Source organism: Phalacrocorax aristotelis, chromosome W (assembly GCF_949628215.1).
Source record: "Phalacrocorax aristotelis chromosome W, bGulAri2.1, whole genome shotgun sequence".
NCBI lineage: Eukaryota > Metazoa > Chordata > Aves > Suliformes > Phalacrocoracidae > Phalacrocorax > Phalacrocorax aristotelis.
In genome coordinates, this window is record NC_134310.1 from 14,476,850 (window position 1) to 14,496,480 (window position 19,631).

Below are 19,631 nucleotides of genomic sequence, written 5' to 3' on the forward strand. Positions count from 1 at the left end.
ACAGGTGTGAGTGTGTGTTTGAAAATTTACTGGTCCTGTTCAGCAAATGCACTTTATTCCCATCTGGCAGGAATGAAGAGCTACCACAGACACAGATCAGTGGATTTGATGCTCTGTGTACAGACCTTTTTGGGATCATTCCTAGTTCAAGGACATTGTCCCACTGGTTGCAGTCAGACCTCTTCCTATGTGAAGGTTTAGCAAAATTGAAGCCAGAATTACAAATCAATGGTTACCTTGTGGGTCATGGCACACATTGCGAATCAGTATCAAATCATCCTATCAAAAAATCTGCCTTTTCTGAAATGGCAGTAAGGCTTAAAGAATAATTAACAACAACAACAAAAAGTAAAGATTTTCCATGTTGTGATGATTTTGCTTTGGTCAGACTACCTTCCCATGACTTTGATGCTTGTTTCCTATGAACGTTTGATTGCTCTTTTTTTATGGAAATAGTTGTCAGCATTTACATTTATTATTGTTCTCACATATCACTATCATCATCCTTTGATCTGACTATTTTTTAAACAATTATGTGCATATTTACGGTGCTGTGTTAAAGCGAAACATACCATATGAATTATAAATAATAACCAATATAGTTTGTTTTCCTACATACTTAGAGCAGATGTGCATTTTTCAGGTTAACCAACATGATTTTCTGTTAGAGAAAGTACATACAATAGTCATCAGGAACAGTTTTAACAGTGGGACTGAAGGATTTTCTTCTGTCACTGGATCAGTTTCATAAATGTTTAGTGTGAATGACTAATGTTCAACAACTGGACAGGCACACGAAATAGCAGTGGAGATGCTCTTCTCTAGGAATGCACAGTACACAAAAAAGAGAATCTCTTCTACTTACCCAGCAGTAGATACTGCAGATGCCTATACTGAGCTTTTTACTTTATGTGCTGTCAAAATATGGTGCAAATCTTTGCATTCAATATATGCACTGCACAGAAGATACAATTAAGAGGAAGGGCCACGTTGTTTTTTCCAGTAAGAATTTTTATTCTTAGCTCTCAGAGAGCCAAGTTATTAGCTATCAGTAGAGTTTGCAGGATGTTTAAACTCTGCTTTTTACTGTCAAGAAAGTGAGATTAAATGGGAGTTCTAGTGTCTCTCTGCTGACAAGAAGCCCATTTCCATTTTTGCTCTTAAAGGAAAGCACTGTATTTCTTGTAATTTGCAGGAAAACCATCAGCTAGATATAAAGAAAAAAATATATATTCAGCCTCTCTTCTGAGACATGGCATCCCGGTTGTCACATTTACTGATAAATGAGCATGCAAAAGCAATGCACTGCTGTGTTGAGCAGTTAAGTGCAGACTTCAGTATACTGGGACACCCACCCCACTCCCCCAGTCAATTAACCCACCTGTTGACTTTGCATTCTCCGCCTGGGATTTTGTCTTGCATGTTTTTTCTCTGTCTGCTGCAGATAGTTTCACAGAAATCTGTACTGAAACAGGATCAACCACTGTGTCCTTTGTCAAACAGCTCTTCCCCAGTGAAGCTTGCCTTTGGGAGCTGTTGGCTGTGGGGAGTGAAACATTGCACAAACTGTTCCGTCTCCACTGGTTTGTGTGCAGAGTTGTAACACAGATTTGTATTTGCCCTGAAAACTTGTCTGGCACATTTTGATTTATTGTGCAATAAATTTTTCCTCCTTTTCTTTTCCCAATCCACACCTACCAGCACTGATGAGAGGCTGCACAAAGCCTGTTAGACTATGTCATTTCTGTAATGTAGTGTTTAACTCCTAGGCTCCTACATTTCTTGTGAACTGTAGAGGAGTTCCCAAGAACTAGTAAATTGTAAGCCATTCTTGGACTGCCATATCTAGGTTGTCCAAGAATGGCTTGCAATATATTAGACTCCAAGTTCAGCTGTAGTTTTTACGCCAGTCCTGATCAGACAGCATAAAAAAAAAAAATCCATTGTTTTTCACTGTGGAGAGCAGGAAGGAGCTGACTGAAGAGGAGGATAGTGAAACCAACAATGTAAGGATTTTCCTCTCTTTTGCTAGCACCAGGGGGCATTTTGGTAATAATAATACGTCCTCCTCTAACCACTCCAACTTTCTTGGTAATAATCACTTTGGAAGCTTTAAACCTCGCAAATTTCAAAAATGAAAAGATACTTCTCAGTTATTGTTTCCTTGTTTTTAATCCAAAACTTGCGTTCTGTTCTGTTCTGCTGGGAAGCAGTGTAGAGCACACTATATGTAGTCTAGGCACTTCTATAAGAAGGCAAGATTCCTGTCCCCTGAATAAATGCACTATGATTACTGTCCCCTCATACCTGTTTCTCATCTGTTTCTAGCTGCACTGATGTCTTCAATGATGAAAACTCTGTCATAGATTGCTGCTGTGCTTAAAGCCAAAGGCAGCCAAAAGGAAGCAGGCCCACTGTATTATCATCTTCATGTACAAGAGAAAAATTAAGTAGGAAGATCTAAGCTGCTTCTGTCTGAGGGTTTTGTGACATCTGTGGGAAAACTGATGTTGTACCAGCTAAGGAGAAAAAGAGAAGCAAGTGATAGTACATCTGTTACATTGTGGGGGTACGCAAGAGCAAATGTTTGCCAAGCAGTGCTTCTGAGGCCAACAAGAGAGTCTTAACTTTAGACTTAAAGTTAAGTCTAGGGTAAAGTTAAGTTAGGATAAGAAACTGGCTGGATGGCCAAGCCCAGAGAGTTGTGGTGAACAGAGCTAAATCCAGTTGGCGGCTGGTCACGAGTGGGGTTCCCCAGGGCTCAGCTTTGGGGCCAGTCTTGTTTAATATCTTTATTGATGATCTGGATGAGGGGATTGAGTGCACCCTCAGGAATTTTGCAGTTGGGCAGGAGTTTTGATCTGCTTGAGGGTAGGAAGGCTCTGCAGAGGGACCTGGACAGGCTGGATAGATGGGCCGAGGCCAAATGGATGAAATTCAACAAGGCTAAGTGCCAGGTCCTGCACTTGGGTCACAACAACCCCATGCAATGCTACAGGCTTGGGGAAGAGTGGCTGCAAAGCTGCCCAGTGGAGAAGGACCTAGGGGTGCTGGCTGACAGCTGGCTGAACATGAGCCAGCAGTGTGCCTAGGTAGCCAAGAAGGCCAATAGCATCCTGGCTTGTATCAGGAATAGTGTGGCCAGCAGGAGTAGGGAAGTGATTGTGCCCCTGTACTCGGCACTGGTGAGGCCGCACCTCGAGTACTGTGTTCAGTTTTGGGCCCCTCGCTACAAGAAGGACACTGACTGTGTCCTGGCTGTGCCCCCTCCCCTCCCAGCTTCTTGTGCACCCAGCAGAGCATGGGAGGCTAGACATGTCCTTGACTAGTATAAGCGCTACCCAGCAACAGCCTAAACATCTGTGTGTTATCTCAACAGGTTTTTTGTTCTATGCTAATTTCAAAGCACAGCACTATACCAGCTAGAGTGAAGAAAATTAACTCTATCCCAGCTAAAACCATGACAGTACGGGACTGTATGTGTCAGTGGGGAGTGCAAATTGGGTCAAATTTATCCTGAGGGCCACTGCAGCACAAGCCACCTTAGAACTGACATGGAAAACACAAACTCCGGTATGGGTGGAACAGTGGCCCCTGCCTGTTGTCAATTTGTGCCATTTATACAAATTAGTTGATGAACAATTATGTGCAGGACACATAGTACCTACCACTAGTCCATGGAATTCACCCGTGTTTGTAATTCAGAAGTGGTAAATGGCATCTCTTACATGACCTAAGGAAAATTAATGCTGCAACGGAGGATATGGGTGCGCTACAACCAGGCATGCCGTCACCTGCCATGATCCCCCGCAATTGGCATCTTACTATTATTGATTTAAAATACTGTTTCCTTACAATTCCTTTGCATCCTAACGATGCCCTTAAAGTTGCGTTTTCAGTCCCTTCCATTAATATTAGTGAGCCCCACAAATGCTATCATTGGGTAGTGTTGCCACAAGGCATGAAAAATAGCCCTATGATATGTCAGTGTTTTGTAGCAAAAGACCTATCCCCAGTACGTGAACAATTTGCTGAAGCACTTATCTATCACTCTATGGATGATATCCTTATAGCTGCAGAATCTGATTAATATATGCAAATGACCTTAGCGTTTGCATCCCACCAAATAAAGCAGGCCGGTCTGCAAATTGCACCAGAGAAGATTCAACAGGCAAGCCCATGGCAGTGTTTAGGGTAGAGAATAACAGAACAAAAAATCAGGCCACAACACGTAAGAATCCAAACTAATGTCAAGACACTTCATGATTTACAAAAACTCTTAGGTACTATTAATTGGGTTCGACCTCTGTTAGGTACTATGAATCATGAATTAAGCCCTTTATTTTCTCTATTGAAAGGCAACCCTGAGCTTTTATCACCTCGCGTTTTGACCCCTGAAGCGACGGTGGCACTTACAAAAGTTTCTGTCGCTATCACTTCGTGTCAAGCAGATCGCGTCTGTCCTGAACTACCCTTTCAACTAGTCACCTTGAATCCATCTACCCAGCCATATGCGCTGCTTTATCAGTGGGATGCAACACGCAATGACGCCTTAGTGATAATCGAATGGATATTTCTTGCTAATCAGTTATATAAGACCATCGTGACACGTCCTGAAAGCTTTGCCCTGCTAATTATGTGTGCTGGTTTTGGCTGAGAAGGGGTTAATTCTCCTCACTGTGCGGGGGTTGGCTACCTTTCCAGCTTCCCGCACTTTGCCATGTAGGTGGGAGGCTGGGAGGGGAAGGGCCATGGCGGGGGCGGCTGACCCCGACTGGCCAATGGCATGTTCATTCCATACCATGTGACTCCATGACCAGTATATTAAGGGGGGGCAGTTTGTGGCTCGGGGGAGGCGCGGAGTCGGGTCGGTGGGTGGTGAGCGTCTGCGTCGCGTGTGGTTTGTTTCGGCGGTTCATTCCCCTCCCCCCTCCCTTCTTCCCCCCTCCCTTCTTCCCCCCCCCCCGGGTTTTGTGCTTCTCGTTGTTCTCCTTTCCATTGCATTTCTGTTGTTGTTTCTTTTAATTTTAATTATTGAACTGCTCTTATCCCAACCCACGAGCGTTACCCTTCTGATTCTCTCCCCCATCTACTGGTGGGGGAGTGAGCGAGCGACTGTGTGGGGCTGAGTTGCCGGCTAAACCACGACATTATGAAAGGACGACAACGACTCAGAGTATTAGCAGGACAAGATATTGCCAGAATCATTGTACCAGTGTCGTCACATATGTTACAGTATTTGATGCAAACTTCTCTAGGCTTTCAAACAGCTTTAGTAGACTTTCCTGGTCAGCTATATCATAACCTGAACCACAAGTTGATCCAACATGACTTTATATTATATGAAACCCCAAATAGATGCCATATACCTCTATCAGCCCTCACCGTATTTACTAATGGATCAGTTCGAACTGGCTGGGCAGTTATTGTGTGGAAATATCCATGTACTCAAACTTGGTTGTCAGAGAGCAGCCATGCTGATGGTTCTCCACAAATTGTGGAACTCGCTGCAGTAGTCTGAGCTTTTCAACTTTGGCAAGAACCCCTCAATATTGTAACAGACTCAGCTTATGTAGCCGGGCTAGTATCTTGGTTAGAAAATGCATGTTTGCGGGATGTTTCTCATCCGCTATTATTCCACTATCTATTCCAGCTGTCCCATCTTTTGAATGACAGAAAAGAACCTTATTTTATTACACATATTAGAGCGCATACAAGTCTCCCCGGCCCTTTGGTTGAAGGCAACTGGTGAGCAGATGCTCTGACCATGCCTGTTCAAGTACCTCCCAATATGATGGAACAAGCCCAGATTTCCCATGCATTTTTTCACCAAAATGCGAAAGCATTACAAAAAATGTTTTCTTTGACATCTCTACAAGCCCATGACATTATTAGTGCTTGTCCAGACTGCCAACGCTTCTCTAGCACAACATCACGTGCAGGCGTTAATCCTAGGGGATTGACTGCCTTAGAATTATGGAAAACAGATGTTACCCATTTTCCAACATTTGGTCACTTGAAATATATTCACGTTTCTGTTGATACCTTCTCGGGAGCAATTTTTGCTTCTTGTCATTACGGAGAAAGAGCCTGAGACGTAATCAAACACTTCACCTGTGCCTTTGCATCCTTAGATATCCCGTGTATAATAAAGACCAATATTGGCCCAGCCTATATCTCACATCATCTACTAACCTTTTTTCAAGATTGGGGGGTGAAACACATGACAGGTATTCCTCACTCCCTGTTGTGGTTTAGCCCCAGTCAGCAACCGAGCACCACGCAGCCGCTTGCTCACTCCCCCCTGGTGGAACGGGGGAGAGAATCGGAAGAGTAAAAGTGAGGCAACTCATGGGTTGAGATAAAGACAGTTTAATAGGTAAAGCAAAAGCTGCGCGCAGAAGCAAAGCAAACCAAGTAATTCATTCACTACTTCCCATGGGCAGGCAGGTGTTCAACCATCTCCAGGAAAGCAGGGCTCTATCACACGTAACGGTTACTTGGGAAGACAAATGCCATCACTGCAAACATCCCCCCCTTCCTCCTTCTTCCCCCACCTTTATATACTGAGCATGACGTCATATGGTATGGAATATCCCATTGGTCAGTTTGGGTCAGCTGTCCTGGCTGTGTCCCCTCCCAGCTTCTTGTGCACCCGGCAGAGCATGGGGAGCTGAAAAAGTCCTTGACCAGTGTAAGTGCTACTTAGCAACAACTAAAACATCTCCGTATTATCACCACTGTTTCCAGCAAAACTCCGAAACATAGCCCCATACTAGCTACTATGAAGAAATTTAACTCTACCCCAGCTGAAACCAGGACACTCCCCCACAGGGCAAGCCATCGTTGAATGAGCACATAACACCTTAAAACGCATGTTGTTACAACAAAGTGGGGGAGCTGGAACCTCAACTCCACAAGAGCGTTTAGCAAAAGCACTGTATGTCCTTAGCTTTTTGAATTTTTCCGATACAGGTCCCCCCATTAGCCAACACTATCTCTCTCTGCAAACAGACCAGCAGAGCACTGAAGGAAAGGTGCAGGTCCTCGTATGAAATTTAGAATCTGGGATAATGGAGGGTCCCTTCCCCCTAATAACATGGGGAAGAGGTTATGCTTGTGTCTCCACAGGGTCAGGACCTCGCTGGATCCCAGCCCGTTGTGTTAGGCCGTATCGGTATCAACCCTCAACAGAAAATTCCGCATCGGAAGAACCAAACCCTACTGAAGGAAAATGAAGATGCTCTGTTTGTTGATTGTATTTATAATCTGTTCACGTAACGGGGTATGTTCTTGGCCAGGGTTACCCAAGCTGCCATCGTCTAACAATGTTTGCGTAACACTGGCGAAAGCCATAAACCAAGACTCTTTCAGTCTGAATCTATTCACAAAAGTATTCAGCAGCTAGAGAAAAAAAAAACCTGCAGAAACTGCAAACAGATAATGATTGGGGTTGGCTTGATCAGCTCGTTAGTAGTCTAGGCCTGGACAGATGGGTAAAAATTCTTGTGAAGTATGTAATCTTTTGGATTGGAATGTTTTTGTGTATTGTTATCTGTATCCCATGCTTATTACAATGCTTACAATGTTTAATAGATAAGTCTCAAAACCATATTAATAGTTGAAAAAGAAGCTAGTGTGATAGAACACATTCAGAGGCGGAGAAAAGGGAAAAATACTAGCTCAGGAGGCAGACTATATTAAAGCTGCTCTTTTGTGAATAAACGACTTCGGCTTTGCTTGTGCAGGAATACGGAGTCCGTGTCATGAATCACCACGTTTACTGTTTGGGAAAGCTGCCATGAGAACAGCTCTGAAGAGTCCTGCTCACAAGAGTGGTGCCCACAGGTGCGATGCAGGAGCCCGGCCCCAGCCCCAGCTGCAGCCCGGCAGCTTGCCCAGGCTCACCATTGGCAGGATGACAGCTGTCTCCTGCCTCTGCCGGGCACAGGCAGCGTCCCACGAGTAACAAACAAGGTGCTGCTTCTGAGGAACAGGCCAGGATCAACCACTGGGTTTATAATTTAGTAACTAATGTAATTGCCCAAGTACTATCAGACATGAATGATTTTTAGTGTCATGGTTTTAGCTGGGACAGAGTTAATTTTCTTCACTCTAGCTGGTATAGTGCTGTGCTTTGAAATTAGCATGGAAAAAAACAAACAACCTGTTGAGATAACACACAGGTGTTTAGGCTGTTGCTGGGTAGCGCTTATACTAGTCAAGGTCATGTCTAGCCTCCCATGCTCTGCTGGGTGCACAAGAAGCTGGGAGGGGAGGGGGCACAGCTGAGAGAGCGGATTCAAACTGACCAAAGGGATATTCCATATCATGTAACGTCATGCCCAGTATGTGACCTGGGAGGGGCTGGCCGGGGGAGGAGGAAGCAATTGCGGCTCGGGGACGGGCAGTGTCGGTCGGCGGGTGGTGAGCGGTTGTATCGTTTGTGTTTCCGTGGTTGTTTTTTTTTTTCTTTTTTCCCTTTCCCTTCCTTTTCCCTTTTATTATATTAACATTATTGTAATTATTTTCATAATCATTTATCATTATCATTTTATTGTAATCATTAAACTGTGCTTATCTCAACCCACAAGTTCTTTTGCTCATCCGATTCTCTTCCCCATCCCGCAGGGGTGGGGGGGTGAGTGAGCGGCTGCGTGGTGTTCAGTTGCCAGCTGAGGCTGAACCATGACAGTCTATTTTTGGCGCCCAACGTGGGGCACGAAGGGTTTGAGATAATAACAGTTGCTGGTCACAGCATTGATTCATCTGCTCGCAGTATTAGTTTGTCCAGTCTTTACCATGCTGATTGTAAAGTACATGTTAAAACTCGCTGTTGGTTGTGTCAGTTTGCTGTGCTCTGCAGTGATTAGAGATATTTTGCCTAGGAGACTTGTTATTAAAACACTGGCCTTGACTGTTATCGGTTATTTAGGTTTTGCATGGAAGCCATTACTGTACTACAGCTACCACCTCATGGAGGCAATTAGCAATTATACCTCCTCCTCTGAGAAGTTTTTTATGGAGGAAATACAGAATTGCACCGTAGCTACCATCTTATGTAATGTCTCCTGCTTCATTACAACAACTTTTCAGTATCTTGAACATCCTTGGGTAGTTAAGATACATCTGTTGATATTGCTTTGGCAGGTGGTAGCAGATCTGTCTAAGGTTAGTAAGCAAGTTAAGAATATAATCCAGAGATCTGTCCCAAGGCTCGATAGCTATGCGTGGCAGGGTATGTGGGAAAGTATGGGCAAATGCCTAAGACGGTGGGCACCCCCCGTGGTGTGGGACTTCACCCCTGAACAAGTGCAGAATCCTGAAAAATTAGTAGAACATTTGGAGGAAGTATGTTGTCACCCTGGCAGTTCCAGAGAGATACAAATCACTGCAATGTGCTGGGGCCTGGCTTATGCCTATCGAGCCCTATTTAACACTATTCACTACCCCCAAGGGAAAGAGAAGGGAGCTACTCCAACCCCAGCGACAAGCACTGTGGCCACCCAACCCTCTACGACAGATACTGCAGCTACTCCAACCCCAGCGACAAGCACTGCGGCCACCCAACCCCCTATGACAGATACTGCAGCTACTCCAACCCCAGTGACAAGCACTGCGGCCACCCAACCCGCCACGACAGATACTGCAGCTATTCCAACCCCGGTGATAAGCACTGCGGCCACCCAACCCACCGCAACAGATACTGCAGCTGCTCCAACCCCAGTGACGAGCACTGCGGCCACTCAAACCCCCATGACAGGCACTGCAGCTACTCAAACCCCAGTGCCAAGCATTGCAGCTAAACCAGAGGACCAACCTGTGCCAGTATCAGTCGCCCCTATACGCAAGAAGAAATCATGGAAGAGAAGGTCAACTCGTTTAGAAAGAGATTACGAGGAACCAGGGCCATCACGAGAAGAGGAGGAGGAAGAGGAAGCATGTGTACAAGAAACGGAAACTACCCGATCTCTATCCTTGAGTGAGTTGCGGGATATACGGAAAGATTTTGGGCGTCATTCAGGTGAGCACGTTATCACCTGGCTGCTCCGATGCTGGGATAATGGGGCCAGTAGTTTGGAATTAGAGGGGAAGGAAGCCAAACAACTGGGATCCCTCTCTAGGGAAGGGGGCATTGATAAAGCAATTGGAAAAGGAACACAAGCCCTCAGCCTCTGGAGGCGGCTCCTGTCCGCGGTGAGAGAGGTATCCCTTCAAAGAAGATATGGTATTTCGCCTAGGAAAATGGATGACCATGGAGAAAAGCATTCAGCATCTAAGGGAATTAGCCGTGCTTGAGGTGGTTTATGGTGACCTGGACGATCAACGGTCCTCCAAAGATCCAGATGAAGCTGAGTGCACACGACCCATGTGGCGGAAGTTTGTACGGAGCGCACCATCCTCGTATGCAAACTCATTGGCAGTAATGTCCTGGAAAGATGACGAGACACCAACGGTGGCTGAGTTGATTGATAAACTCCAGGAATATGAAGCGAATCTCTCTTCCTCGCTCATCTCGGATGTGGAGAAACTGTCCCGAGAGGTCCAGCAACTCAAAGAATATATGTCCTACTCCCCACCAGTACAGACCAGTGTCTCAGCCATTAGGAGTAAGCATCCCTTGGCTCAAGAGAAGGGATACACACGACGGGGCGCCCTATGGTTTTACCTGCGTGATCACGGAGAGGACATGAAGAAGTGGGATGGAAAACCTACCTCAGCCTTAGAGGCACGGGTACGTGAGCTGCAAGGGAGAACAATTACTCAGGGGAGTTTCTCCAGGAGAGCTGCTGCTCCAGTTTCCCGTAAGCAATTCTCCAGACAGAGGATCAGAAGTGCTGATGTCCTGACTGATCTTAACAGAGACACCCGTGATTCATATTTACCGTAAGTGAGTGATGAATACTATGATCAGGACTAGGGGGGCCCTGCCTCCAGCCAGGTGGAGGAAAGGGATAACTGGGCTTACTGGACTGTGTGGATCCGATGGCCTGGCACATCTGACCCACAGGAGTATAAAGCTTTAGTGGACACCGGTGCACTGTGTACCTTAATGCCATCAAACTATATAGGGGCAGAACCCATTAGCATTGCTGGAGTGACAGGGGGATCCCAAGAGCTAACTGTATTGGAGGCCGAAGTGAGCCTCACTGGGAATGAGTGGCAAAAGCACCCTATTGTGACTGGCCCAGAGGCTCCGTGCATCCTTGGCATAGGCTATCTCAGGAGAGGGTATTTCACGGACCCAAAAGGTTACAAGTGGGCTGTTGGTGTAGCCGCCTTGGAGACGGCGGAAATTAAACAGCTGTCTACCTTGCCCGGTCTCTCGAAGGACCCTTCTGTTGTGGGATTGCTGAAGGTCAAAGAACAACAGGTGCCGATCGCCACCACAACAGTGCACCGGCGGCAATATCGCACCAACAGAGACTCTCTGATCCCCATCCATGAGCTCATTCACCAACTGAGGAGCCAAGGAGTCATCAGTAAGACCCACTCACCCTTTAACAGTCCCATATGGCCAGTGCGGAAGTCTAATGGAGAGTGGAGACTAACAGTAGACTACTGTGGCCTGAACGAAGTCACTCCACCGTTGAGTGCTGCTGTGCCAGACATGCTAGAACTTCAATATGAACTGGAGTCCAAGGCAGCCAAGTGGTATGCCACAACTGATATCGCTAATGCATTCTTCTCAATCCCTCTGGCAGCAGAGTGCAGGCCACAGTTTACTTTTACTTGGAGGGGCGTCCAGTACACCTGGAATCGACTGCCCCAGGGGTGGAAACACAGTCCTACCATTTGCCATGGACTGATTCAGACTGTACTGGAACAGGGAGAAGCTCCAGAACACCTTCAATACATTGATGACATCATTCTGTGGGGCAACACAGCGGAAGAAATTTTTGAGAAAGGGAAGAAAATAGTGCAAATCCTTCGGAAAGCTGGTTTTGCCATAAAACAAAGTAAAGTTAAGGGATCCGCACAAGAGATCCAGTTCTTAGGACTCAAATGGCAAGATGGTCGTCGTCAGATTCCAATGGATGTGATCAACAAGATAGCAGCCATGTCTCCACCAACTAGCAAAAAGGAAACAGAAGCTTTCTTGGGTGTTGTGGGTTTTTGGAGAATGCATATTCCAGATTACAGTCTGATCGTAAGCCCTCTCTATCAAGTGACCCGGAAAAAGAATGATTTCAAATAGGGCCCTGAGCAACAACAAGCCTTTGAACAGATTAAACGAGAAATAGTTCATGCAGTAGCTCTTGGGCCAGTCTGGGCAGGACAAGATGTAAAAAATGTGCTCCACACTGCAGCTGGGGAGAATGGCCCTACCTGGAGCCTCTGGCAGAAAGCACCAGGGGAGACCCGAGGTCGACCCCTAGGTTTTTGGAGTTGGGGATACAGAGGGTCCGAAGCCCGCTATACTCCAACTGAAAAAGAGATATTGGCAGCATATGAAGGGGTTCGAGCTGCTTCAGAAGTGGTTGGTACTGAGGCACAGTTGCTCCTGGCACCCCGACTGCCAGTGCTGGGCTGGATGTTCAGAGGGAACGTCCCCTCCACGCACCATGCAACTGATGCTACGTGGAGTAAATGGGTTGTACTGATCACCCAGCGGGCTCGAGTAGGAAACCCCAGTCGCCCAGGAATCTTGGAAGTGATTATGGACTGGCCAGAAGGCAAAGATTTTGGAATATCACCAGAGGAGGAGGTGACACGTGCTGAAGAAGCCCCACTGTATAACTGCCAGAAAAGGCGAAGCAGTATGCCCTGTTCACTGATGGGTCCTGTCGCCTTGTGGGAAATCACCGGAGATGGACAGCTGCCGTATGGAGTCCTACACGACAAGTCGCAGAAACTGCTGAAGGAGAAGGTGAATCGAGCCAGTTTGCAGAGGTAAAGGCCATCCAGCTGGCCTTAGACATTGCTGAACGGGAAAAGTGGGCAGCGCTCTATCTCTATACTGATTCCTGGATGGTGGCAAACGCCCTGTGGGGCTGGCTACAGCAGTGGAAGCAGAGCAACTGGCAGCGCAGAGGCAAAACCATCTGGGCTGCCACATTGTGGCAAGATATTGCTGCCCGGGTGGAGAACCTGGTTGTAAAGGTACGTCATGTGGATGCTCACGTCCCCAAGAGTCGGGCCACTGAAGAACATCGAAACAACCAGCAGGTAGATCAGGCTGCCAAGATTGAAGTGGCTGAGGTGGATCTGGACTGGCAACATAAGGGTGAACTATCTCTAGCTCGGTGGGCCCATGACACCTCAGGCCATCAAGGGAGAGATGCAAAATACAGGTGGGCTCGTGATCGAGGGGTGGACTTGACCACGGATATTATTGCGCAGGTTATCCACGAATGTGAAACATGTGCTGCAATCAAGCAAGCGAAGTGGGTAAAGCCTCTGTGGGATGGGGGACGATGGCTGAAATATAAATATGGGGAGGCCTGGCAAATTGACTATATCACACTCCCACAGACCCGCCAAGGCAAGCGCCATGTTCTCACCATGGTAGAAGCAACCACCGGCTGGCTGGAAACATATCCTGTCCCCCATGCCTCTGCCCGGAACACTATCCTGGGTCTCGAAAAACAAGTCCTGTGGTGACATGGCACCCCAGAGAGAACTGAGTCAGACAATGGGACTCATTTCCAAAATAACCTCATAGACACCTGGGCCAAAGAGCACAGCATTGAGTGGGTGTATCACATCCCCTACTACGCACCAGCCTCTGGGAAAATCAAAAGATACAATGGACTATTAAAGATGACACTGAGAGCAATGGGGGGGTGGAACATTTAAACACTGGGATACACATTTAGCAAAAGCCACATGGTTAGTCAACACAAGGGGATCTGCCAGGTGAGCTGGCCCTGCCCAGTCAGAATCCTACATACTGTGGAAGGGGATGGAGTCCCTGTAGTGCACATAAAAAATATGCTGGGCAAGACAGTCTGGGTTATTCCTGCTTCCAGCAGAGGCAAACCCACTCGTGGGATTGCGTTTGCTCAAGGACCTGGGTGCACTTGGTGGGTGATGCGGGAGGATGGAGAAGTCCGGTGTGTACCTCAGGGGGATTTAATTTTGGGTGAAAACAGCCAATGAACTGAATAATATGCTGTTAATTGCTATATGATGTTGTATGTCATCACTACTATGGTTGCTATATGCCATATCAATGGAATGTTATCATGGTGGGAATCTCCCAATTAATAATAATAGCAAATGAACTTTCAATGGAACCGAGCAAAGTGCAGCAGTGAGAGAACAAGAACTACCAGTGCAGCGGTGATGGAACAAGGACTGACATGCAACAGTCTGACCCCACGCACACCGCCTCTCTGAAGGACCCTTACAAGAGATGAAATCCAAAGTCATGGACTAAATGAACTCAATGGACATTTCACAGGCATTTTACAGGGGTGGTCCATAGACTAGGGGAATCATAAACGAAAAATCTATATATATATATATATATAGTTAAAGGATGAGAAGATGTATAGGGATTATTGAATTTGTACTGAATAGTATGGGACCTGAGCATGATGTCAATGATATGGAATAAGGGGTGGATACTGTCATGGTTTTAGCTGGGATAGAGTTAATTTTCTTCACTCTAGCTGGTATAGTGCTGTGCTTTGAAATTAGCATGGAAAAAAAAACCCAACCTGTTGAGATAACACACAGATGTTTAGGCTGTTGCTGGGTAGCGCTTATACTAGTCAAGGACATGTCTAGCCTCCCATGCTCTGCTGGGTGCACAAGAAGCTGGGAGGGGAGGGGGCACAGCTAAGAGAGCGGATTCAGACTGACCAAAGGGATCTTCCATATCATGTAACGTCATGCCCAGTATGTGACCTGGGAGGGGCTGGCCGGGGGAGGAGGAAGCAATTGCGGCTCGGGGACGGGCAGCGTCGGTCGGCGGGTGGTGAGCGGTTGTATCGTTTGTGTTTCCGTGGTTTTTTTTTTTTCTTTTTTCCCTTTCCCTTCCTTTTCCCTTTTATTATATTAACATTATTGTAATTATTTTCATAATAATTTATCATTATCATTTTATTGTAATCATTAAACTGTGCTTATCTCAACCCACAAGTTCTTTTGCTCGTCCGATTCTCTTCCCCATCCCACAGGGGTGGGGGGGTGAGCGAGCGGCTGCGTGGTGTTCAGTTGCCAGCTGAGGCTGAACCACGACATTAGTCATTACCCAAATTTGGTGGTTTGAGTTGAAAAAGTCCTGGGTCCCATCACAGCAAAGAGCGGTGACTTACATCAGCTCTCCACAAGCAGGGACAACTGGTGGGAGTTTACCACAGGATGACATTTTCAAAGGTCTACGGTATTTCAAGAGACTAATTTAAGAAAAACCTGGCCCCAGTTGGTCTGTATTTCCAGAGATCATCATTCAAGCTCAGTTTAGGAGGTTTCAAATTCTGTTTCTACAGGATTTAAGCAGTATCATCCAGCAATGCCTCTGAATGCAAATAGCCCTTTAAAAGATTTGAAGATTTACTTGTTTATAGAAAAACAATTCTTCTGTTGAAAAATTCTGCATACATTGTTTGGTGATTCATTTTGCAATTTGTGAGGATAACGGATACAAAAGACTTCCAGCTGATCGCATGCCTGGAGCTTCTCCTCCACAACCCACAGTGGGTGGCAGCAGAGGCCCAGCAGATGGGGCAGAAGCAGTCTGAGTCTCAGAGATGTTTATCTAGACAAGCAGATGTTGCAAAGGATGACTACTCATGGGGTTTTTGTCCAGTTAAGAAAAAAAAAAAAAAAGGCTTTCTTGTAAGTAAAACAAAAGAGACAGAACATATTGACAAATACATTCCTGTTCAGCATCCTGTCCACAAACGTTCATGCACTTGTAGCAATATGCATAACAGAGTAATTTGTTTCATGTTGAGCACAACTAGAGCCTGTAGAGGCTTGAAAGACATTGTACCTGCTATGTAACGGCAGGTATCTGCTTTTAAACTACTTGCTATTTGATGCAGCCTGCAAAGTATTCAGTCTTGAGAAGAAATGTTATAGATGTCAATGATAAAAGTTGTCTCAGTGGGGACAACTGATCAGCAGTAGCTAGAGACCAGGTGGCTGCTATCAGATGTTAGGAAATTATTCCCAGGTCTTTTCAGCATGGTACTGAGATTTTCATGGGAGTTCTTCCCAAAACATTTCTAACACAGAGCACCTGTTAGAGGGACACCTTCATTAAAATTAGTATCCATCAAAACCAGAGTCTTTAAAATTCCACTTAGTGGAGCTAAAAGCACAGAGATAACTGCTGTCATCTCACATGTGCCTTCAGTGTTTATAGTCTAAAGGTTTTGGCTGTCTAAATACTTTTGCTCTGTTCCAAACAATACCTGGCCTCACCCACCTTGTGGGAAATGCAGTGGCAACCTTCTGTGTTGTCACGAAGGATGAGGTAAAGGCACTGTCATTTCCTTCCAATTGTTATTCCAACCCAGGGACCCAACAGGCTGCTTTGATGTAAGCACTCACAATATTCAGATCCCTGTACCAAAAACTGACTTCAGCAACAAGTAGGATGGAAGAGTCCCCCAAACGTCTCTCCTGTTTCCAAACCATGGTGGCACACCTGGGACTAAGCAGACACAAACGAAAATTGGTGGTTCAATGAGCCACAGGGAGGTTTGTCAGGCCCTAAAACAGCTTTTATATGGAGCTGGCTCAAGTTTATCAATATTTTAATACATATTTCAGTGAATTATTTCCATATGGTTTGCATGGTCATTTTTAAAATAGAGTGGGGTTTTTAATTCAAAATTGTCAATGCAATTTTCTTTTCTTTTTCTGGTTAAGGTTTCTAAAATCATATGTGTCATGGTTTTAGCTGGGATAGAGTTAATTTTCTTCACTGTAGCTGGCATAGTGCTGTGCTTTGGACTTAGTATGAAATTAATGTTGATAACACACCGACCGATGTTTTAGTTGTTGCTAGGTAGTGCTTGTACTAGTCAAGGACTTTTCTAGCTTCCCATGCTCTGCCAGGTGAACAAGAAGCCGGGAGGGGAGGGGGCACAGCTAAGAGAGCTGATTCAAACTGGCCAAAGGGATATTCCATATCACGTAATGCCATGCCCAAGTATGTTAACTGGGAGGAGCTGGCTGGGGGAGGGAAGCAGGAATCGCGGCTCGGGGATGGGCAGCGTCAGTTGGTCGGAAGATGGTGAGCAGTTGTATCGTTTGTGTTTCTGGAGTTTTTCCCTTTTTCCCTTTTCCTTTTTTATTATATTATCATTATTGCTATTACTATAATAATCATCATCATTATTATTATTTTATTTTAGTTATTAAACTGTTCTTATCTCAACCCATAAGTTTTTTTCCTTTTGCTTTTGCTCTTCTGATTCTCTCCCCCATCCCACAGGGGTGGGGGAAGTGAGCGAGCGGCTGTGTGATGTTTAGGTACTGACTGGGGCTGAACCACGACAATATGAAAAGCACAATCTCCCCTGCCCCAAACTAGAGAAATTTCCTATTGTATCTCCTCCTTATTGGGGTGCACAAACAAAGCCAGCATTAGAAAACATACTATAAAACCACTAGAAAGATGAATAAAAATAGAAAGCATTAGCAGTAATCCAAAAAGAAATATCATATGTCTTCATAAAAACCTATTTTTCCATTAAAAATCCATCAGAATCTATTGCAGCTTGCAAAGATTTAGGTCAATTACAATCCAGTGGAGTAAGAAAGGACAAAAGAAATGTGATCTGAATTCACTAAATTTCTGTCTTTGAATGTGGATGCCTAGTCTACACTATTAGATTAATTCTTATCCCAGAACAAAGCATGTTTTATTCTTTTAAGTATATAACAATAATAGCCATCAGCAAAAAAAAAGGACCATCATTTGCTTGAAATTCTGTAGGGTGACTCCCAATACCCAAGTATCTAGTGAACACATTTTTACTTCAAATGGTGCATGTGGAGGTGACTTTGTGGAAATCATGCTGTCAGTGTGACTAGAAAGAAAAGGAGATTTAAAATTATTTATATTCTGACTGTTCCTCTGGCTTTTGGGACCACAAGTCACAATAGAAATTTAACTAATTTATAAGGGTAAAAACTTTGAACTTTTTTTTTTAGACTCTCATATTAAAAGTTTTGTAGTGAAAGGAATAAAAAGGAACTTCCAGTCTATTGCTTGACTATTTAGGACAAATGTGCTGCTGCCCAGCATTCATTTTTAACTGCTTACACATATACCCCGGATGAGTTTATCGGTGAAACCTAGGTTTTATTATTGGGGATATGGCTATAAATTAAAAATATAAAATAAAATGACAACTTCCTCCTACTCCTGCATGTTAACTTAATCTACTAATGAAACTATTTTCCTTTCGAGTCTCTCTGTTTAAATTTGACCACATAGGCTAAAAGTCCAAAGCTGATGGAGATAAGGGAACATTAGGAAAGAGTTTCAGTTAAGACTCAGTCAAATTGGAGTAGAGATCAACTGATGATAAATTAGTTAACAAATGGATTTTTGGAAAACATATATATTACTAAGCTGTCTCCCAACTGCAGGATCCTTGGTGCTTGACAATGTAAGGAATCTCAGGCTCTTTCTGGAGCTGCTGCAACTTTGTGAACTTTGTGCTCAGTCAAGAGAGGAGTAAGTTTTTAAAAACTAATCAATAGGTAAAATTTATTCATAGTGCAGTTCCATTTACTTGTCTGAAGTTAGCCTAGTAATGAATTGCAACCATATATTACACCTAGAGGATTTACTGAGTGAAACTGAAAAGAAGGCTTCAAAACAGTCTATCAGGTCAGGCAACACAGGAAAGACTACACAATATTGGAAACTCAACCATGGTCTCCTTAGCCTACTATTCACACATACCTAATAACAGAAAAGTATGTCCTCAAAATTAACTATGGCAGTTTAGCCAAAAACAGCAGTTGTAATTAACCACCTGAACAATTTGTGTAAGAACAGTGAATTCTATGCTACTTAAAGTTTTTCATCAGGGTCCTTCAGACAGGTATACCTGAGTTGAAACAGAGGTTGCATATTTAAGACAAAAAGGGATTAGTTGAACTCTGACTTGTGCTAAGCAGGAGTTCACATATGGTCATCATTAATATATTAAAGATCATGGATCCATAATGTGCTGAGTTTTTAAGACACAAACAGTTCAGGAAAACCACTAGGGGCTGGCTTCATCTCTCCTATACCTTGTCCTCTGAATAGCTTCATCTAACTCCAGAACAAATCCTATCTGTTTCATTGCCTTCTGAAGCTTTTGGGGACATACAAGAACTCACAAGACCTCACAAGACACAAAAATTAAACCAAACTGAAAGAATCACATTGGATTTTCACCAGGGTAACAAGAGAACAAGGCACAGACTCTCCCATCATGAGGACACATGTCCTTCCTATGCCAGCCCCTTGAATGATGGGTACATGTGGAGTTTTGGGGAAGAGGACTCAGAAGTCAGACAACAATCTCGCACAGTGGCAGAATAAAATATTGCAGCTCTATTCTTCCAGAACAGTTATACATGACCACTGAAATGTCAGCTACTTTTCTAACTCTAAACCATCTATGACATTTAAGTTAAAACAAAGTGTATTGTCATCTATATCA

The 19,631-nt window shown here is 44.7% G+C and overlaps 1 long non-coding RNA gene across 1 annotated transcript in view; it reads right to left on the bottom strand.

The window, feature by feature from the left end:
- Nucleotides 1-489: 489 nt before the first annotated feature.
- LOC142049343 (uncharacterized) overlaps nucleotides 490-19,631 on the bottom strand; it is a 29,140-nt gene continuing 9,998 nt past the window's right edge. Inside the window, exon 3 of the long non-coding RNA XR_012657686.1 lies at nucleotides 490-1,540. This is a non-coding gene — a long non-coding RNA (uncharacterized LOC142049343). The remainder of the gene's footprint in view (nucleotides 1,541-19,631) is intronic.